At 35.7% G+C, this 24,033-nt stretch overlaps 1 protein-coding gene and 1 non-coding gene across 2 annotated transcripts in view; both read left to right on the top strand.

The window, feature by feature from the left end:
- DACH2 (dachshund family transcription factor 2) overlaps positions 1 to 24,033 on the top strand; it is a 742,450-nt gene that overhangs the window by 601,041 nt on the left and 117,376 nt on the right. The window lies entirely within an intron of this gene.
- On the top strand, positions 18,524 to 18,599 carry LOC111558852. The gene has a single exon (XR_002739978.1). It is a non-coding gene; the product is annotated as a small nucleolar RNA SNORD55/SNORD39 (small nucleolar RNA).

Below are 24,033 nucleotides of genomic sequence, written 5' to 3' on the forward strand. Positions count from 1 at the left end.
TTCGGGGGATAGCTTTCAATTTTTCCCCATAGAGGATAATGTTATCTGTGGGTTTTCATATATGGCCTTTATCATGTTGAGTTATGTTCCTCTAAACCTACTTTGTTGAGGGTTTTTTTTATTATGAGTACATGTTGCACTTTGTCAATATTTTTTTTTCTGAATCTATTGAAGTGGTCTTATGGTTCTTATCATTTCTCTTATTGATGTCATGTATCACATTGATTGATTTGTGAGTATTGACCCACTCTTGCAACCCAGAAATAAATCCCTCTTGATCATGGTGAATTTTTTTTAATGTATTGTTGAATTCTCTTTGCTATTATTTTGTTGAGGATTTTTTGAATCTATGTTCATCAAGGATATTGGCCTGTAACTTGACATAATATTTTCAAGTTTCACCTGTATTGTATCATTTTATCAGTATTTCTCTGCTTCTAATGCCTGAATAATTTTACATCATAAAAAAGTACTACATTTGGTTTCACCATTTATCTGTTGATGGATATTTAAGTTGTTTCTACTTTTTTCCTCTTATAAATAATGCTGATATCAATGTTCATGTGCAAGTTTCTAGGTGGACATGTGTTTTCATTTCTCTTCAGTGTATACCTAGAAGTGGAATTGCTAGGTCAAATGGTAACTCTATGTTTACCATTTTGAAGAAATTCCAAACTATTTTTCAAAGTGACTACAACATTTTATATTCGCCAAATGAAGTTTGTGCATTATACATCCACAGATAGTTTTCAAAAAATAGATTGTAATTTATCATGCATTTCTTGGATACTATGCACTCTATGTGCTCTCTTGTGCAAATGTCATGGTATTCCAACATTATAATTCCCTTTTTTACAGGGAAGCTGTTCCTGCTGAATAGCAGAAACTGCAGTGCCCCCAAGAATGTTGAGAAGCTCAAAGGTTGTGCCTTAAAGAGAATTTAAGAAGTGACATATGATAGTTTAGTTGACATAGGGAGAGAAGAACTGACCTCTGACTTTTCTAAAGTTTATAGTATATCAATATGCAACATATAAATAAATCATACCACAAAGGAGTCATTATAATAGTATTGTCATCAAAATCCATACTTTTCTTTTTTTAAATTTTTTTTTCTTCAATGTTTTTTATTTATTTTTGGGACAGAGAGAGACAGAGCATGAACGGGGGAGGGGCAGAGAGAGAGGGAGACACAGAATCGGAAACAGGCTCCAGGCTCCGAGCCATCAGCCCAGAGCCTGATGCGGGGCTCGAACTCACGGACCACGAGATCGTGACCTGGCTGAAGTCGGACGCTTAACCGACTGCGCCACCCAGGCGCCCCAAAATCCATACTTTTCTACAATCTTTCTAGAATTAGCCTAGCGCTCCAACTCTTGGCTACTGCTCACAGGTAGAGGTAAGATTTTTTAGGAGACAAAAGATTAGTCAAAGAATAATGCAAAGAGTACTGCTACCAGGGATAAACACATGCCTATTTGGCACTGGGATAGCAGGAGGGTTGCACAAGACTTTCCTGCTGAAATAGCATGAGCATGAAAACAAGATGAAAAGAAATTTTATATTGGGAAGTTTTCCACTACCTGAACTGTCTTAGGATACATTGTTCATGGATTCAGGTATATCCTCAGGGCAATTATACTCTCAGGATTTTTCCTTTCTCTCCTGCCTTACAATATGGAGAGAGATAAGCCTCAGTATTAAACCTTAAAACGGTTAAACAAGAGCAACTTCAAGGGAATCATCACACCCCAAATCACACACAAACATTTATATTTGTGTATCATACACACATACATATATTCTTTATCTGAATATAAACATATAATTTAATGATAAAAGGATAATGCTTACACATGTGTTTATCAAAATACTCTGAATATATTTCTGCCTATTTTAAAAAGTTTATTTATTTATTTTTAGAGAGAGAGAGTGGGCAAGGGAGGGGCAGAAAGAGAGGGAGAGAGAGAGAATCCAAGCTGGCTCTGAGCTGTCAGCACAGAGCCCGAACCCGATGCAGGGCTGGAACTTACAAACTGAGAGATCATGACCAAGAAGAGACCACGAGTCAGATGCTTAACCAACTGAGCCACCCAGATGCCCCCTAAATTTTATTAATAAATAATTAAGCAGCAAGATATATACTGGAGGAAAAAACAAAAACAAAATAAAAAAACAAACAAAAAACAAGTACACACAGTGAAAATCAGTAGCTCTCCAGCAATAAACAGAGTTGGAGAAACTTCATAGGAATCTCCATTAAGGCCACTGGCTCTCAGGATAGAAACTGAATATAGAAACTTAATGTAGCCACTCACTGTACGAAATATTTATTTCACTCATGTGTGAGAGTTTTGGTTTCTGACTCACTGAGGGAAGTTGACTGGGCATGGATTCGAAAAAACATGTTCCCTTTAGTAAAATCAGATTTAATTAATTGAATAATATAGGATACTTCAACAGAGCTGGTTTTATCTGTAAGATGATTTCATGGGCTCTGGCAAATCACAATGTTTCTGGTATTGCCAACTCTCTTAGTGCCTATCTAATGCAAAATACAAAATTCAAATTCATTTTAAATCTCCCTAGGGTATTGTAATTTTTACATTTGTAAGTTGTTTACATATTAGTGTGAATGAAAGTGTGAGAGTTGCTGCTGATGAGAGGGTGGAGTTCCCTGGGCAAAGCCCAATGAACAGAGATTGTGTACAACTAGGAGAAAAGAGAACTGAAAGTCAGAGACCCAAATACTTAACTCTGCCTGTTTCACAATTCACTTCTCTTTTGAACCCAAGATATTTCCTAGGGAAAGGTATATCTAAACTTTATTGAAGATGTTTAAATTCTCTTTCTTGCCAACAAAATTAAAGTCATTTCACAAGGATTATTCTCCATGTGAAAATTGAGTCCACGTCTGCTTTACCTAACGCATTCCCACACCAGGCTTCTTTTTCTGTATGAATCAAAATGTCAAGCCTCACTAATTGGGTCATGAATGGTTACAAGTGCCTCCTCTAGGAGATCATTATAAGATCCTAGTATTTATCTTAAATAACTTGTAGAAATTTGTCAGGAAACCTTTAGTAACCCCTAGGACTTTTTTGTATCGAAATCATTTTTAACCATGAGGCAAAAGTTCTTTTCTCTGGATGCTAAAATTTACATTTTATGGAGCAACAGTTTCTCTGAAAAATATATACCTTATTTATAACAATAGAACACAAGGGGTGCCTGCGTGGCTTGGTTGGGCGTCTGACTCTGGATATCAGTAGAGGTCATGATCTTTCAGTCATGTGATCAAGCCCCGTATAGGGCTCCAGGCTGAAAGTGGAGCCTGCTTGCAATTCTCTCTCTTCCTCTCTCTCCGCCCCTCCCCTGCTGTGCTCTAAGTAAATAAGTAAATAAAACTAACTAAATAAATAATTAAACTTAAAAAATAGAGCTCGAATGCTATTCTCTTAAAACTTTCTGGCTTTAGACTCCTTTATCTTGCTAAGACATAATCAATGGAGCATCAGTGCATTGTCCTGGAGAACATATCTGTTTTCCTAAAGGACTGAACAAGGAAGAAAGCAATTATTTTCCTTGTGTTGCCTCAGGAAGTTAACATGTATGATTTAATGAATGTGTTTTTCTCTCCCAAGTGAGATAAAAAGCAGTGCTGCATGTTTCAGTGGTATTTTCTTAGAAGTTCAAATGTTTTTAGTGTAGACATTTTGGAGTGGGAGGTTTAGGAAGGATGACATTTGAAGAATCAAGAGTGGGGAAAAGTGTCCAGTTATAAAGTTTTATTGTTTTTGTAACTTTTTTTCCCAACTGCACCTGCCATGGTGTTATAAATGTGAACACTTCATAATCTGTTTAAAAAATAAAAACACAAATACATCACTGAGAGGAATATTTAAGGAATTATCAAGAGGGAAAAAAAACTCATTGGTTTAATGGAATACTGTCAAGTTAAATCAGCACCATAAACAACACTGGGGCAGAATTGAAACTTTTGCACTGAGATGTTAGAGGAAAAGCCCATGCATTATTTAGAAAACTCAGAAATCTGTCAGCTGTATGATTGCTGAGTTAGCAGAAGCAGGAGGATGTTGTTCAAGTTGAAAAGAAATGCTTAGGCACAGATTCATATTGTAACCTTTCATGTTTTCCACCCACCATGAATGGTCAGCTATTATCTAGTCAGCATTTTTGAATTTTTCTCTTTTAAATTTTCAAATTCTTCAAAAGGCAAAGGAGGTAGTTCTTTTATTCTAAAAAAAGCAAAATGTCTAGGCTGTTATTTTAGTATTAAAGATGACAAGACCAAAGAAATACTGTTTTTCATCTTTGTGAGTACTGTGCAGGTTTCCCAAGAATGTTTTAGGGTTATTAAGGTATGTATTATTTTTACACATTTATCCCATGAACAAAGTATTTTCTTAACCATTTTCCCTTCAATTAATAGGAGAAAACATTCTGTTTTGGTGCTCTAACCACACTAGCATATCAATTGTAAACATGGAAAATTTTCTTTTCCACTAATATAAAAATGACATATACATATATACATGTCAACGTTTTAAATCATTTTATTAAATACATATTGTCAAAATATAGTTCTTGACCTCCTCATACCCTTGCATTACTCCTGTGAGGTAAGTACTCTTCCTACTATCATAGAAAAGAAATGCACACACAAAAAAAACTCCAGTGCCTTCCTTAAAGTTATAGAGTTTAACAATAGGAGAAATTAGTGGTAATAGAAACAAGATTTTTTATGCTTTCAGTTTAGTGAGTCTAGTGTATTTTATGCTGCAGTTATACCCTGACTTTTCTCTGTAAGTCACTGTGCATTTATAAGTTTATTTGCCTCTACATCAGAAAACTACATAGAAATCTTCTACTCCATATTAGCTTAACTAAATATTCTATTTTAATAAAAATATTTTGTTAGAGAGAGAGAGAGAGAGCACGCGAGTGAGGGAGAGGGGCAGAGGAGGAGAGAGAGAGAATTTCAAACAGGTTCCACACTCAGTGTGGAGCCTGATGCAAAGCTTGATCCTATAACCCTGGGATCATGACATGAGCTGAAATCAAGAGTCAGACACCCAACTGACTGAGCCACCCAGGCGCCCCTAAAAAAATTTCTATTCCATGTTAGCTGTTAATTTATAGCCAATGTAGAAAAAAAAATCACATAACTAGCTAACCAGGAATAATGGCATAAAATTGGAAAATAAGATTTTTGGTGCTACTATATTTTGGAAAAGTCTGTCAAGATAGATTGTACAAGCTGAATTTATAATGCAGTCGTCCAATTTCAAATTGCACCTTACTTTGGTAGAAAATTATAAATCTTCTGATATTACCACTGGAAATAATGCATAGGAGTAATTTATAGAACATATGTTATCCCTTGATTTCTGGGTCTCTAGTCTTTCTATGGAGAGAGATGTGCATATGATGGTTAAACTTCCTTTTTGTGAGTTCTTGTGGGTTTTGTTACATGAAGGACTTCTTTGGGAGGACCATAAATTTACACTTTTTTTTAATTTTCATAAAACTCGTCATTATCACCATTATCTTCAGTTTCTACTGACAAAGTCAGCGAAGTGAAACAGAGAGCTAAATTAATATTTTCAGTCTACCTGTGGAATGGTCTGAGGTATAAATCATCAGTTTTTCCTAGCTTATTTCTTTCTTAATGCTGTTTTCCAACTCTATACTCTCCTTTTACTCTTCACCAACCTGTTTTTACTGCATTTCTGAGCTGTGTCTACCTTTGGAATTAAATGCTGGATACAGTAATAACATTTCATATACTGCAGTAATGTTTCTGGAAGTGTGTAAGACAGAGGGAAAGAGAGAGAAAGGAAACAAGGAAGAAATACATGTCCTTCCTATGTAAAATGTTCCTATTTCTGATTATTTAGCATTTTTGATGGTATCAAATTCTGTTGTAATTATTTATGAAAATACATTTGGTACATACTTCACTTTATAAAGTACCTGTGTTGATTGTAGATAACTGGATTACATTTGATCAGGCTGAAGCCCTTCCCTCAAACAAGAAACAAGAACTTCCAGGATGGTTTGGAAATGAGGGAAAATAAGAGGATATATCTGAGATTAAGTTGCAGGGTTGCAGAGAGAGCCAATTGATTATTGGATGTTATAATTACATGGGTTCTAGAACCACTTCTTCCAAGAAGCAATTCTCTTCCAGTACCTGACCCTGCGCTTTTTGATGTCTAAAAATAGGAAGAGAAACTAAATGACATTTAAAGACAATACCAGCTATGGTAATTCTACCTTTGTGCATAGGGTAAATGGTTATTCCTAGCACTCTAATTTCAGAAGGGAGCAAGAGAAGTGTTCTATACATATGAAAGGGTGACCATTTAGTTCACTTACTATAAATAAATTGTATAAAACTAATAATCTAGATATGGTTTGTCAACCATCTGATTATTTTCTAGAATTCTAATGTAGCTAGAATATATCTGCTTTACACACATTAGATAACACTGAATTGCTATGTAATACATGGTAAAGAAATTGGCCCTGGTCCAAAACTCCCATCCCCACAATAAAAAGGTAAAAAAAAAAAAAAACTAATATAATATATTGTGGAAGAAGAACTGGGTTTATCATTGTTCTTGAAAGAGTTAAAACCTAAATGAGAAGCCTTCTCTCTCCTTTGTTTGTAGGACAAGATCAATTATATTCATCTTCCTTCAGTTTAGAAAAGCTCTGATCTCCATGAACTTTATGGTTTGATATACTATGAATAGCAAACATTAAGGTCTATTTGGACTACCTGGACAGACTTTCCATAAGAAAATTTATAAATAAATAAAATACTATAGATTGTGTACTTCAGTCATTCAGGATATAGTCTTCCTTGGAAGCATTAACGTTAATGAGCACTGCATTGAAGGAAAATATATACCTCTTAGTTTGTATTTCAGCCATTTAGGCATATTGTATGGTCTACTTTACTTGATTTATCTAGTCTGTAACTTTTCTTGTATTCTAAGAACTGGTACTGTGTTTTAATAACAGAAAAAGTAACTTAGCCTTATAAAATCAAAATTACCTACTTGCAAGTAGTCCATTTTCATATGTAACCTTTGTTGTATGAAATTTACTTTCAAGTATGAGGAACGTGTCTTTGTAGAGCAAAAGAAAATACCTCCAGGCAACTGCCAAGTAATAGGGAAGGAACGTCTCAGTTTCTCACTATTTTCACTATAACTAAATGCGACGGAACAAAAACTAATGACAAAATGCAAGTATCACAGTTAAACTGTTTAGAATGAAGCATTTTTACATGTCTGTCACCTTGCTGATATTCCACAAATTTATGGTATCTGAGTGCAAAGGTATAAATCTTCAAAACTTGAAAAACAGAGGTGCAACATGAACTAATCTTCACTTTTTTCTCTATCGTCTTACAGTAACACTAATGGAAATGTATTTTGTTTAATGACTCTGAAATCCTATTTGTAATTAGATGTGGGAATTGGTCTTACTTTGTAACAGATGATACTGGAATAATAATATGAGAGATGCTACACTGAGACCACTATCCTCCTAAATCTATATCATTTTTCATTTTATTGACAGGAGATGCATGTAAGGAACAAAGAAATTAATTTTAAAAAGGAGGAAAATAAGATCTAATAAAAACTTCCAATCCAAATACTTTAGTGTTGCTTTCAATATACTGACTGCAGTGGAGAAGGAAAGGGCATGCACCTTGTGTTTAATTTTAGGAAACAAGGGTTTTAGATTTGTTGCTTTGTTCCTGATAATGGTCTTTAAATGTTGTTGCAAAAACTAAATAAAGAAGTTTAATGAAGTGACAGAGACCATATTATTGAAGCATGTATTATTTGTTAGTATGATTACACAAAATAATGTCTTCTTTGAAATAACAATTTTATCTTCAAACAACGAACTTAAAGAGTGGGCAGACTGAATGCAACAGCTATTCTGTACATCATGTTCTTAATTGTCAGTAAGTGCTACTGCCACAAATAATTCTGGTCACTAAAGATTTATTAATGTTTGTAGGTCTTAGATCGTTTTCCATTACTACTAATGGACTCCAGGAGCCACAGAAAGACTTACACAGAAATAAGATGTATTGTGGATAAGTTTCATTCTCCCTTCAAAACACATGTATTATTGGCATTTATGGTAATAAGAATGCTTGGACACTTTCTTGTAGATTTTGATTAGTACATACTTAATAGTATATGGTGATCAATTTAGTTATTGCATTCTTTTGCTTTCTAATTCACATGTTGGACTCTCTTCAGTAGATCCAAGACTTGGCAAAAGAGAAAAGAGAAAAAAATACTGTGAGTCATTTCCTCGGAAGCTCAAATTTGTTTAGCAATTTAGTTCATGAATCAGTTTCACACCTATTTATTTCTTTTATCACAAAAATCCTGTAAAGTAAGTGGAACACATATTATTATCTTTTTGTTAGTTGAAGAACTAAAGCCCAAAGAAGCTCAGCAATTTGGTTAAGTTCAAATAGATAGTGTATAGCCAAATACATTACTTTAAAGTCCAAAGCCATCATTTTTCCATGGCAAAATAACTCATGGTGAAGAATTAAATTGAGAATGCATATGGTTCCGTCAGTATACAGGTTAATAGATTTTGGTGACTTCATAATGGATAGGAACACAATGTAATTAGAATAGAAATTTCCCCAAACAGCGGGTACATGACCCTACTCACATTTTAAAGTAATGGAGTAGGTTTCAATTTGATGATGGTGAAAAGAATCCTTTATTTGCTATCATAACAAGCATTTTTTTTCATGAACCATTAGACCATTACTGGGTCACCTACTCTTTCCTTGCAAAAGAAATCAGATAGCATATCTGCGACAAAGCAACAATTATAAAATCTTTTTTTCTTAAGATTAAAAACAAGGGATGTGCACTTTACATTTCCTATTGCAATATATTGCAAACATCAACCTATTTGTATTGGAGTTTATCATTAGATTTTCTTTTTCTACTTCTTAAAAACAATGCCTTTGTTATTTTCACACATAACATGTTAGCTATAATGGCTAATAAAATTACTCGAGTGCAAATGTACAAATTAACTCTAGGGGTTCTAGATACTTCAATACGAAATACTAAAAATCTCATATGTATGCAGCAACATAATTGTGTAATTTTACTGTTTATATTCATTAACATAGAATAATGTCTTATATAAAGTTTGTATGGTAAATATATAAAAGATAGATTAATTCTATCAACTTTAGCGTATGTTTCTGGAATATGGTGGATAATCAATAAAGATTTCCCGGATGCTGATTATGTAGTATGCCATTTCATTATACAGTAAAACCTTGTTTTTTGAGCATAGTTTGTTCTGGAAACATGCTTGCAATCCAAAGCACTTATATATCAAAATGAATTTCAAGGACCATTGGCTCAGTTGTGGTCATGTGATGTTTGGCATCACATACTACTCGTATTGTAAGACATCGCTCATTTATCAAGTTAAAATTTATTAGAAATGTTTACACATCTTGTGGAATACTTGCAGAACAAGTTACTCAGAATCCAAGGTTTTACGGTTTATGTAATACTGAAAGTCCTATGGATTAATATACTGTAGGACACAAAGTAATTCTAGCTCTGTCTTCAATATTGACAAAGATTCTTCTGTCAATACAAAGAACCACATTTCCCTGAAATGTCCAAAGTAAATACATAAATGGAAATTATATAACTAACATTATTTATCTTCTAAACAGCCTACAGGAAAGTATAAAGATAAAATAGTTACAATGAACAATTCTGTAATACGTTTAGAAAACTAATTTAGAAACTTCAAAGGAAAACACTGTTTGTTGCTGTGATTTACTACTGTGAAAAAATTTAATTGGAATACTACAGTATTTCTTATCAATGTATTATTTTGAATTACTTTCAGTTTGAAGGATAAGCTTTTTCTTAGTGATGGAAGCAGTAGAACATGGAAATTCAAGTAATAGGCATGGCAGGTAAAATGAAAGAATGATCATAGAAAATTTGGAGAAAATCCAGACAACTGAAAGAACTAGGGCATAAGACACACACACACACACACACACACACACACACACACACACATAATGTTTTAAGTTTTGATTTAAATTATAGCTAGTTAAAATATGATGTGATATTAGCTTCAGGAGTACAATTTAGTGATTCCTCACTTATATATAACACCTAGTGCTCATCACAAGTGCCCTCCTTAATAGCCATCACCCATTTAGCCCATTCCCCATCCACCTCAACACCAGCAACACTCAGTTTGTTCTCGATAGTTAAGTGTGTCTTTAAAGGTTGGCCTCCCTGTCTTTTTTTTCTTCCCCCTAGGTCCATGAATTTTCTTAATTTCCATATACATGTGAAGTAATACCGTATTTGTCTTTCTCTGACTGATTTATTTTGCTTAGCATAATACACTTTAGCTCCATCCATGTCTTTGCAAATGGCAAGATTTTATTCTCTTTTATGGTAGAGTAATATTCCACTGTATATGTATACCAAAACTTCTTTATCCATTCATCAGTTGATGGACATTTGGGCTCTTTCCCTAATTTGGCTGTTGGTAATGGTGCTATAAATATCAAGGTGCCTATGCCACCTTCAAATAAGTATTGTTTTATCCTTTGGGTAAATACCTAGTAGTGAAGCTACTGGGTTGTAGTGTAGTTCTATATTTTAATTTTTAATTTTTTTTAATTTTTTTTGAGAGAGACAAAGCATGAGTGGGGGAGGCACAGAGAGAGAGGGAGACAGAATCTGAAGCAGGCTCGAGGTTCCGAGCTGTGAGCACAGAGCCCAACATGGGGCTTGAACTCAAAAACCACAAGATCATGATCTGAGTTGAAGTTGGACACTCAACTGACTGAGCCACCCAGGCACCCCATTGTTTTTTAACTTTTTAAGAAACATCCATACTGTTTTCCAGACTGGTTTAACCAGTGTGTGTTCCCACCAACAATGTAAGAGTCATGCCCTTTCTCCACATCGTTGCTGATATCTGTTGTTTCCTGTGTTGTTAATTTTAGCCATTTTGACAGGGGTGAGGTGGTAACTCAGTGTGGTTTTTATTTGTATTTCCCTGATGATGAGTGATCCTGAGCAACTTTCCATGTGTTTGTTGCCATCTGATTGATGTCTTCTTTGAAAAAAAAATGTCTGTTCATATCTTCTGCCCATTTCTTAACTGGATTATTTGTTTTCTGGGTGTTCAGTTTGATAAGTTCTATATAGATTTTGGATACTAATCCTTTATCAGATATGTCATTTGCAAGTACCTTTACCCATTCAATTGATCTCCTTTTAGTTTTGTTGATTGTTTCCTTCATTGTGCAGAATATTTTTTTATCTTGGTGAAGTCCCAATTGTTCATTTTTGACTTTGTTTCCCTTGCCTCCAGAAACATGTCTGGTAAGAAGTTGCTATGGCTGAGGTCAAAGAGGTAGCTGCCTGTGTTCTCCTCTAGAATTTTGATTGTTTCCTGTCTCACATTTAGGTGTTTAATCCATTTGGATTTAATTTTTGTCTATCATGTAAAAAAGCGCTCTAGTTTCATTCTTCTGCATGTTGCTGTCCAGTTTCCAACACCATTTGATTAAGACACTGTCTTTTTTCCATTGGATATTATTTCTCTCTTTGTCAAACATTAGTTGAGCATATAGTTTAACTATATGGGGGGTTATTTCTGGGTTTTATGTTCTGTTCCATCAATCTATGTGTCTCTTTTTGTGCCAGTACCATACTGTCTTGATGATTAAACCTTTGTAATATAGCTTGAAGTCCAGAATTGTGCTGCCTCCAGGTTTGTTTTTCTTATTCAAGATTGCTTTGGATATTCTGGGTCTTTTTTGGTTCCCTATACATTTTAGTATTGTCTTTCTTAGCTCTGTGAAAAATGCTGGTGGTGTTTTGATAGAGATTAAATTAAATGTGTATATTGCTTTTGGTACTATAGACATTTTAACAGTATTTGTTCTTCCAATCCATGAGCATAGAATGTTTTTCCATTTCTTTGGAAATCCTACAACTTTGTATAATTTGTGTATCAGTTCCAGCAAATTTTTTGGTGACATCTTTTGGGTGTTCTACATAGAGCCTCATGTCATTTGCAAATAATGAGAGTTCGAATTCTTACCTGCCAATTTGTATGTCTTTTATTTATTTTTACCATCTGATTGCTGAGGATAGAACTTCCAGTACTATGTATAATAACAATGGTGAGGGGAGCCTGGATGGCTCAGTCTGTTAAGCATCTGACTCTTGGTTTTGGCTCAGTTCATGATCACATTTCGTGAATTCTAGCTGTGCCTCTGCACCATCAGTGCAGAGCCTGCTTGGGATTCTCTCTCTGCCCCTGCCCTGCACATGCTTTTTCTAAAAACAAATAAAAATTAAAGAAAAAAAGAAGGTTTAGAGAAATAACAGGGGTGATAATAGACACCCTGTCTTTTCCTGACCATAGAGGGAAAGCTCTCAATTTTTCTCTATTGAAGATGACATTAACTGTGGTTCTTTCATTATAGGGCCTTTATCATGTTGAGATATTTCCCTGTATCCCTACTTCATTGAGTTTTTATCAAGAATCAATGCTGTAACTTTGTCAAATGCTTTTTCAGCATTTTTTGGGAAGATCGTATGGCTCTTATGAATTGTTTTATTAATGCGGTGTATCACGTTGATTGATTTGCAAATATTGAATTACCCTTGCATCCCAGGAATAAATCCCATTTGATCATAGTGAATGATGCTTTCAATGTATGGTTGGATTCAATTTGCAAGGTTTTTTTTTTTCTTTTTAAGAATTTTTACATCCATGTTCATCAGGGATATTGGCCTCTACTTCTCCTTTTTAGTGGGATCTTTGTCTGGTTTTGGAATCAAGGTAATGCTGACTTCATAGAATGAGTTTGGACGTTTTTCCTTTTCTATATTTTGGACAAGTTTGAGAAGAATAGTATTAACTCTTCTTTAAATGTTTGGTAGAATTCCCCTGGGAAACCATATGGCCCTGGACTTCTGTTATTGGGAGATTTTTGATTACTTATTCAATTTCTTTGCTGTTTATTGGTCTGTTCAAATTTATATTTATTCCTGTTTCATTCTTCAAAGTTTATACTTTCTACAAAGTTATCAATTTCTTCCAGACTGTCAAATTTGTTGCCATATATTTTTTTTCATTATATTCTCTTAGAATTGTTTTTATTTCTGTTGTTTTGGTTGTAATCTGTCATCTCATTTGATTTTACACATTTGGGTCCATTCTCTTTTATATAAGTCTGGCTATGAGTTTATCAATTTTATTAATTCTTTCAAAGAACCAATTCTTACTTTCATTGATATGAAATTTTTTTTTGTTTCTATATCATTTAGTTTTGCTCTAATCTTCCTTATATTCATCTCACTGCTGTCATTAGGTTTCGGTTTTTGTCCTCTTTCTAGCTTCTTTAGGTGTAAGGTTCAGTTGTGTATTTGAGATCTTTCTTGTTTCTTGTGATAGGCCTGTATTGCTATATGCTTCCCTCTTGGAACTGTTCTTGCTGCATCCCAAAGATTTTGGACCATGTGTGTTCATTTTCATTGGTTTTCATGTATTTTTTTTACATTTCTACTTTAACGCCTGGTTTACCCATTCATTCTTTAATAGGATGCTGTTTAACATCCATGTATTTGTGGTCTTTCCAAATTGTTTCTTGTAGCTGACTTAAAAGATTCATAGTGTTGTGGTCTGAAAATATGAATGGTATGATGTAAATCTTTTTGTATTTATTGAGGCCTAATTTGTGACCCAGTATGTGATCTATTCTGGAGAATGTACCATGTGCATTCAAAAATAATGTGTATTCTGTTGATTTAGGATGGAATGTTCTGAATATATCTGTGAAGTCCATATGGTCCAGTGTGTCATTCAAAATCATTTTTTCCTTGTAGACTTTCTGCTTAGATGATGTGCCATTGCTCTAAATGGAGTGGTAAGGTTCATACTAATATTGAATTATTATCAAAGAATTCCTTTCAGTTTGTTATTAATTGATTGATATGTTTGGGCATTCAAGTTGGGGACATAAATATTTAAAATTGTAAGATCTTGTTGGATAGGCCCCTTTATTATGATGTAGTACCTTTTTCATCTCTTGTTACAGATTTTTATTTAAAAATCTAGTTTGTCTGGTATAAGTATTGCTACACTAGCTTTCTTTTGACATCTATTTGCATGTTAAATGTTTCTCCATCCACTAACTTTTAATATGCATGTTTTTTATATATCAAGTGAGTCTCTTCTAGGTAGTATATAGATGGGTCTTTTTAAAAAATCCATTCTGATACCCTAATTCTTTTTATTGGAGCATTTAGTCCATTTACATCTATGAATTGAATGCCATTGTATTACTTGTTAAGTCATTCTTTCTGGAGCTTTTCTATGTTCCTTTCTAGTCTTTGTCACTTTTGGTATTTCTTTCCCCTTCAGGGAATATTCTTTAATATTTATTGCAGTAATGGTCATGAACTCCTTTAGTTTTTGTTTTTCCTAGAAACTCTTTATCTCTCCTTCTATTATGCATGATAGCCTTGTTGGATAGAGTATTCTTGGCTGTATATTTTTCCTATTCAGCACGTTGACTATATCATGCCATTCCCTTCTCATCCACCAAGTTTCTGTGGTGGCATCTGCTGCTGTTCTCATTTGTATTCCATTGTAAATTAGGGATTTTTGTCCCCTTGCTGCTTTTAGGATTTTTTCCTTATCTGTTTAGTTTGCAAATTTTAGTATGATATGTCTCAGTGTTGGCCTGCTTTTATTGATTTTGATGGGAGTTCTCTGTGCCTCCTGGATTTGGATGTCTGTTTCCTCCCCCAGTTTAGGGTAGTTTTTGGCTATAATTTGCTCAAATAAATTTTCCACCCCTTTTATCCTCTCTTCTTCTGGGACTCCTCTGATATAATTGTTATTATGCTTTTTGGAGCCACTGAGTTGCCTAAGTCTACATTGCAATGCAATATTTTTATTTCTTTCTTTTCAGCTTCATTATTTTCCATAATTTTATCTTCTATATCACTTATTCATTCTCCTGTTTCTTCTATCTTTTTGGCCATTTCATCCAGTTAGTTTTGGATCCCAGTTACATTTTTTTATTTAGGTCTGACTAGTTTTTAGGTCTTTTATGTCTGTGGTAAGAGACTACCTGCTGTCTTCTATGGCTTTCTCAGTCCCAGATGATTCTCAGTCCCTTATGATTGTGGTTTTAAATTCTGGATCAAGCTTATTATTTATATATGTTCAATCAGATCATTGAACATGACCTTTTCCTGTTCATTTTTGGGAGATGAATTTCTCCATCTTGTTATTTTGTCCAAGTCTCTGTTTCTTTTCTGTGTTAGGAAAACCTGTTATGTGTCCTGCTCCTTAGAGTAGTTGCTTTATGAAGAAAAGGTCATATACTCTCCAGGACCTGGTGTTTCAGGAAGTGTCTCTGGTGTATTCTGTGTGCACTCTGCTTCTGTGTTTTGGGTGCTCTTTCCCTCAGACAAGTCTTCTTCAGAGATTCTTCTTGCCTGCAGTGTGGAGTATTTGGACTTTGTCCAGAGTGGGGTGAGTATTAACTAGATTTTCTCTAGTCTTTTTGTTAAAAGAGGCCTGATTTTCTTTCCATTAGAGCTTAATCTTTGCAGCACTCTATGGTCAGTAGACATGATATATGTGGGAAGTTTGTGCTGGTCTTATCGGGAAGGGGCCCACTGCTCTGGCACTCAGGCACAGTTGCCTTGGTAAAGAAGCACTTGTGCAATGCAGGGGGTGGGGATTGGTGTAAGCAGCTCAGGCTTCCAGTGTTGATGCTGTTCTGCTCTCTGAAGTCAGTCTGTGCTGATGGGCAAGGGAGAAAAATGGGGCCAGTCTTCTCCCTAGTCACTAGAAAGGTGAGTTAATGCCTGACATTGTCTAGGAAGCCTTCACAAAAGAGCGAACAATCTCCTCTCATGTGTCCCAAGTATCCCTTAAATTCCTGCCTTCACCCTTTCTATGTCTGAGCCATCTCCCCACCTGGCAGCATGATACACCTGTGTTTTATTTCAGGTGTGCTGGTTGGGTTTCAAAACTTCAAATTTTCAGGACCTGGTTGTAGCAAGGGCCTATGATGGTCTTCTAGGGGTGGGTTTTACCCTGCTAAGGCTGGTTCCAGTTTGTCTCAAAAGGCCAGTCACACCAACGCACAGCAGGTTGGAGTTTAAAGTGTGGCAAAAAGCCTGAGTCCATGTTAGCTACCCCAGCAGGTGTCTTTATATCTATGCTTAAGGGGCTTGGAGCACAGTTGGTACCCACTGGCTCTTTTTCCCCTCAAAGGCAATACCACCTATCCCAGATTCCAAGAAGGGCAAACTGTCTCTCCTAATGTATCCCAGGGGATCCTTAGATCACGCCATGCTCTTGGGCCTCTTCCTTCACAGAAGCAATGCAGCATCTGCTAGGTTCAACACCAGTCATGGCACAGACTTCTGAAACTCCAGTATTTGAAGTCCATGGGTTTTAAAATCTCATGATAGGGGTGCCTGGGTAGCTCAGTCAGTTAAACATTCAACTCTTGATTTCAGCTACATCATGATCTCATGATTCATGAGATTGAGCCCAACATCAGGCTCTGTGTGACAGCATGGAGCCTGCTTGGGATTCTCTCTCTTCCTCTCTCTCTGCTCCTCCCCCACTCACACTTATTCTCTCTCGCTCTCTCTCTTTCTCAAAATAAATAAATAAACTGAAAAAATTAAATATATAAAATCTCATGATTATCAACCCTTCTTTTCCCAGTCAATAGCTTTGGAGAAGTGTTTTCCCTGTGCTCTGCTCTTTCTGTCTCTCTCTTTCTCTCTCTCCCCACATCCCCTTTCTCCATGATCATGGTTCCTTCCCCTCTGCAGCACCCATCATCCTTTTCTCCCCCAAATCACACATCTCAGTGCCTCCTACCTTCCATGATGTGGCCCCCATCTCCCTCTAGTTTTGCAATTTGTTTTGTCAGTCCTCAGATTGATTCCTTGGGTGTTCAGAATGATTGATATTTATCTAGCTATGTTCAAGGGACAAGGCAAGCATAGGGTTCTCATACTACTCACTTATCTTAACCTTCCCTTTAGAGTATAAGATATGTTGATGTGATGCTAATAATTTTGATAGCATGTGTCATAATAAATAGAAGACAGTGGGCGTGTTGGTCAGTAGATATAAATCTAGAAGAAAGTGGAACAACATAAACCACACCAACGGGGGCCTAGATATCCCAAAAGCAAAAGCCAATTAATTATTGGAATGGAGTCTTTGGAAATCCGGGAAAAGTCATTATATTGAAAATAAAATAAAGTCCCAAAATACCCTATTAGAATGGTCAGTAAACAAGAAAAAAAAAAAAAAGAACAAATGTAGTCATGTCTACATTTCTTTCACCTATTTTTGGAAGTGCTCAGAGAATCTCATCATGTCTTAGTTGAATTTAGTTATACAAACTATACTGAATTAGGATCTTTCTGAAGGTATGAATGCAATATAAGACAGAAAAGAAATAATCTTAGAACTATAATACTAAGGAAGAATAAGGGTGAGATTGTATTCTTAGCCATCTAAGATATCATTACAATATAGAATTGGAGACATTATAGATATATTGCCAAAAATACCCTAAAATAAATGACATATTTGTTATTTTTATCTTTATTCATTTATAGATCCACCCAATCCATCTATTCTTCTTTGCTTTCTCTGTGGCATGGCTGTTAAGGAGAATTAGACATAGTCCATTACTTGGAGACACTCATAGAGCTGTTGTGAAGATAAAATAAAATAATGGATCCAAACATGCTTTGAAAAGTTAATGTTAGGCAAATACTAGGCATTTTTTTATTGTAAACACCCAGTAGCTGTGATGATAATTTAATAAACTTGGATAGTGTATGCAGATAGTTCATTTAAGTGAATTAGGCCTTGTGACCATCTTTTTTTTCTTAATTTTTAAGGTAATTCTGGGAAATATATGTGGAAGGAAAAGGTTTTAGTAAGATTTTTCTGTATAATTACAATAATATAGTTACATAGATCATACAGAACTTTTTGTTTCAAAGCAGTTTTATGTCCTTATTTCATGATTTCATGTTGGGAAAATCAGAGACCATTACGGATGCAAAATATACTTACTAAATTCTAATTGTCACATATGTGAGGGGCAATTTATTTTAAGAATGGAGATTGTTTTTCTCTCTCAGGAGAGGTACCTCTTTCATATCCCTGTAAAATCTACCCCAGATTCGAATTTCAGCTGATCCCTATCCTGCCCCTGTGCTTTAGTGCAGACATACCTCTCTACCTACCTTTTTGACTGATGAACAAAAACAGTTTTTAGCAGTTCAACCACTATGTGATAGTATGATATTTAACCCTCATCTGTATGAATCTGTTTCCTCCATCTAAAAAGTGGCAATTTAGTGGATGATAACACCTTGGTAATGTCAACTCCTGAATGTGCACTGGGGAGCAAACCTTGGAGAGCTGAGCATGCGAGGGGAAAAAAGATCATCTAAAAAGTTTCACTAAAAATGAACTACTTAGACCTCATCAAAATAAAAAGCTTCTGCACTGCTAAGGAAACAATCAGCAAAACTAAAAGGGAACCGAAAGAATGGGAGAAGATATTTACAAACAACATATCAGATAAAGGGTTAGTATCCAAAATCTATAAAGAAGTAATCAAACTCAACACCCCAAAAAACAAATAATCCAGCGAAGAAATGGGCAAAAGACATGAATAGACACTTCTCCAAAGAAGACATCCAGATGGCCATCTGAGACATGAAAAAATGCTCATCTTCACTCAGCATCAGGGAAATAAAAATCAAAACCACTATGAGATACCACATTACACCTGTCAGAATGTCTAACATTAACAATTCAGGCAACAACAGATGTTGGTGAGGATGTGAAGAAAGAGGATCTCTTTTGCGTTGTTGGTGGGAGTGAAAGCTGGTGCAGCCACTCTGGAAAACAGTATGGAGGATCCTGAAAAAATTAAAAATAGAACTACACTACAACCTATCAATTGCACTACTAGGCATTTATCCAAGGGATACAGGTGCGCTGTTTGAAGGGACATCTACACCCCCATGTTTATAGCAGCACTATCAACAATAGCGAAAGTATGGAAAGAACCCAAATGTCCATCAATGGATGAATGGATAAAGAAGATGTCGTATATATATACAATGAAGTATTACTCAGCAATCAAAAGGAAAGAAATCTTGCCATTTGCAACTACATGGATGGAACTGGAAGGTATTATGTTAAGTGAAATTAATCAGTCAGAGAAAGACAAATATCATATGGCTTCACTCATAAGAGGACTTTAAGAGACAAAACAGATGAACTTAAGGGAAGGAAAACCAAAATATAAACATAGGGAGAGGGACAAAGCATAATACTCTTACATATAGAGAACAAACAGAGGGTTACTGGAGGGGTTGTGGGAGGGGGGATGGGCTAAATGGGTAAGGGGCATTAAGGAATCTACTCCTTAAATCATTGTTGCACTATATGCTAATTTGGATGTAAATATAAAAAACATAAAATTAAGAAATAAAAAAAGTTTCAGCTGAAATGGGCTGTTACTATAAGCACAAATTAGAATTTGTTGTTTCTCTTATCTGTAACGTGAAGGAGTAGGATATGGATAATGTATGATGACCAACTAACCAGCATATTTTCATTTACCCCTTATTGTGGTTTAGTTGTCTTTTCTGTGGAGTCAGTGCTATGTAGCCATTTGGTAAAGATACAATTGCTGGTGACAGAAATAAATGGGAATAGGGTATTTTCAAAAAGATATATTAAATATATTAATAGTAATGGACTCACAACCCAAATTCTTAATGCATATTCACTTGGATTGAATTGTTTCATTTTTAGGGATGTAACAATTGAATTTCATTTAGTACACTGACAAAAAACTATGTCATCTATACTATATGAGTATAAAGTGGACTGGATAAAGCTGCAAATAAATATAATTATTTTATAGCACTACAATTCTCAGTGATCCTAATTTTATATATGTGATAGCTTCTAATTCAATCAGGATCAGCTATATTCCATATTAATTTGTCTGTTAAAATCCATGCATTGTACTAGAAAAAGAAGCATTAACTTAGTAAAATAAATTTCACTAGTTTTAGTTCAGTAACTTTGAAAACAAAAGTGTTATAGAGGAAGAGTCTTTGGATAATTTTGTTTCTTACATAATTCCTCAGAACTGTAAAGACTTATTGCAACCCTATGCTCTTTTCTTTATGCTCTCAGTGAGAGCCCAAATTCATCATTGGTTCATTTTTACATGTGCATTCAGAAGGCATCATTTATTGCTGTTGTTTGAAAGTCACTTTACAGACTCTCAGAATAGAAATCACCTGCCCCTACCTAGACACAATCTTTCATTTGACAGTTTTGAAAGCCACAATTCAGTATAAATGTCCAAGTGTTCTACCAGGAAAGAAAGCTGTAAAGGCTCCACTGTAAACCTTGTTCTATCTTGAATTGATTTCTTACTGGTGTATATGGATGGTTGGTTTTGATCTTTTACAGCTGATTGGTCAAAAAAGCAGACTAGAATGATGTTCAGAATAAATCAAGACCAACCCATTAAGATGTTTAACTTATTAAGGATAAATAACATCATTGTGAACAGAAATATTTTGGGTATCCAGTGTTTCTATTTTCTAGCTTAAGAATGACTTATTGCATGAATTACAAATCAGTTACTTTTCTGGATTTTGGTTTGTTATATTTGAAAAATGAGGAAAATACAAGATTCCTATCTCATAAAGAAATAACACTTTTGAGCTAGTTTTGAACACTCTGAGCAATGTGGACACATCATTTTCTCCTCTCTCATCAGTATTAATTAAAAGAAGTATGTTGTACATACTCATGTAGCACATCCTAATTCTAAATAATTTGCTTCTTAGTACCAAATGGAATATCCAAAGTCTATTGTGTGTGTTTTTCCATTATTAACTTTTTAAAAATATTTAAAATGTAAAACAATGTGACACATGTGTAAATTACAAATAATAATAATATAAATGTCAGTGAGCCCACCTTGCAACTCGAGAACTAAAACATTATCAACAATTTGCATTTTTATGTGTCCATTCCTTTTCCTATATTTCTGCTTCCCTGCCAAAGGTAAGCGCTCCTCCAAATTTTGTGTTTAACTTCTTACTGTTTTTTTACACTGCTTATTTGAAATGAAATATTTATGTTTAGAAGCAACTTAGAAAATTATAGAATGCCTGAGCTTGAATGAACCTGTGAGAACATTCAGCTCCACTCCATCATTTTATGTAAAGGGAAATTGAGACCCATAGGAGGCAGAATGAAGATGTCTGGCTTTTGGGTGGGAATTTGATCATCAGTTGGAAGGTGTGAAATATACTAATTATCTATGAGTTTACTATCTATTCAGTAATAACTGCAATCATAACAATTGATACTAAAATACTCAACAATAGGTAGAGAACATGGAAGATGGTGGTGTAGGAGGACACTGGGCTAACTGCATCCTGCTGATCACTTAGATTCCACCCACATCAGACTAAATAACCCAGAAAACCACCAGAAGACTAACAGAACCAACTCTCTGGAGCCAAGCATAGACAAGAGGCTCACAGAAGAGGGTAGGAAGGGCGGAGAGGCGGTGCGCCCTACACGGACTGACAGGAGGGAGCCAGGGCAGTGGAGGGGCAGCCCATCTGACAAGGCAGAGCCCCCGAGTCTGGCATGCAAAAACAGAGGGGCCCAACTGTGTGAGTTCTGACAGCCAGCGGGACTTAACATCTGGAATGTTAAAAGTGAACACCTCTGCCCTTGGAGAGTGGGGAGAGCAAGAGGACACTGGGAAGACAGAGCTCAGGTCAGCAGGGAACAAAGGCTCTTGCAAGCGCCATTTCCTTCTCCCACCACCCAGGCAAAATCCCAAAGGGAACCAGTTCTCATCACCCAACTTGCTTGCACCACGCAAACACCCAATGCTGTTCTTCTGTGCATCCATCCCTCTGATGGGTCTGCCTCCCTTCTGGTGCTGCAGGACCCCTACAGCAGGGGTCCACCAATGGCAAAGCCAGCTAAGCTTGCCCCTCCCACCCCTGTGCACCTTGCAGACCCACCCCAGCTATTATGCCAGATCCCATCAAAGCAGCACCACAAGCCTGGCAGTATGCAACTAGCCCAGAAAGGAGCCACACCACTCTACAGTGAGTCCTGCCCCTGGGGGAGGGGAAGATAAGGTACACACCAGTCTGTGGCCCCAGCGGTGGGCTGGGCGCAGACATGGGGTCTGACTGTGGCCCTGCCCACCAAAACAAGTGACTCTGGACAACATGAAAAGTGTACTGCAGTTTGGAGCCACCCTAGGGACTACCCAAAATGATGAAACAGAAGAACTCTCCTCAAAAGAAACTCCAGGAAGTAGCAACAGCTAATAAATTGATCAAAAACGATTTAAGCAATACAACAGATGAAGAATTTAGAATAATAGTCATAAAATTAATCACTGGACTTGAAAAAAGCATAGAGGACAGCAGACAATCTATTCCTACAGAGATCAAGGGACTAAGAAATAGTCATGAGGAGCAAAAAAATGCTATAAATGAGGTGCAAAATAAAATGAAGGCGGCCATAGCATGGATTAAAGAAGCAGAGGAGAGAATAGGTGAATTTGAATATAAAATTATGGAAAAAGAAGAAGCTGAAAAAAAGAGAGATAAAAAAATCCAGGAGTATGAGGGGAGAACTAGAAAACTAAGTGATGCAATCAAATGGAACAATATCCGTGTAATAGGAATTCCAGAAGATGAAGAGACAGAGAAAGGGGCTGAAGGAGTACTTTAACAAATCAGAGCTGAGAACTTACCTGATCTAGGGAAAGAAAAATGCATTGAAATCCAAGAGGCACAGAAAACTCCCTTCAGACATAACTTGAACCAATCTTCTGCACAACATATCATAGTGAAACTGGCAAAATACAAGGATAAAGAAAAAATTCTGAAAACAGCTAGGGATAAACACGCTCTAACATATAAAGGGAGACCTATAAAACTAGTGCCAGACCTATCTACTGAAACTTGGCAGGCCAGAAAGGAATGGCAGGAAATTTTCAATGTGGTGAACAGGAAAAATATGCAGCCGAAAATCCTTTATCCATCAAGTCTGTCATTCAGAATAGAAGGAGAGATAAAGGTCTTCCCAAACAAAAACTGAAGGAATTCATTACCACTAAACCAGCACTACAAGAGATCCTAAAGGGGATTCTGTGAGTTAAATGTTGCATGGACCACAAAGTACCAGAGACATCACTACAAGCATGAAACATACAGACATCACACTGACTCTAAACTCATATCTTTCAATAATAACACTGAATGTAAATGGACTAAATGCTCCAACCAAAAGACATAGGGTCTCAGAATGGATAAAAAATCAAGACCCATCTATTTGCTGTCTACAAGAGACTCATTTTAGACCTGAGGACACCATCAGACTGAAAGTGAGGGGATGGAGAACTATCTATCATGCTACTGGAAGTCAAAAGAAAGCTAGAGTAGCCATACTTATATCAGACAAACTAGACTTTAAATTAAACAAAGATTGTAACAAAATTGTAGAGATTAAACAAGAGATTAAACAAAATTGTAACAAGAGATGAAGAAGGGCATTATATAATAATTACAGGGTCTATCCATCAGGAAAAGCTAACAATTATAAATGTCTATGTGCCGAACACGGGAGCCCCCAAATATATAAAATAATTAATCACAAACATAAGCAACCTTATTGATAAGAATGTGGTAATTCCAGGGGATTTTAACACCCCACTTACACCAATGGATAGATCATCTACACACACGGTCAATAAAGAAACAAGGGCCCTGAATGATACATGGGATC

This window comes from Felis catus, chromosome X (genome assembly GCF_018350175.1).
Source record: "Felis catus isolate Fca126 chromosome X, F.catus_Fca126_mat1.0, whole genome shotgun sequence".
NCBI lineage: Eukaryota > Metazoa > Chordata > Mammalia > Carnivora > Felidae > Felis > Felis catus.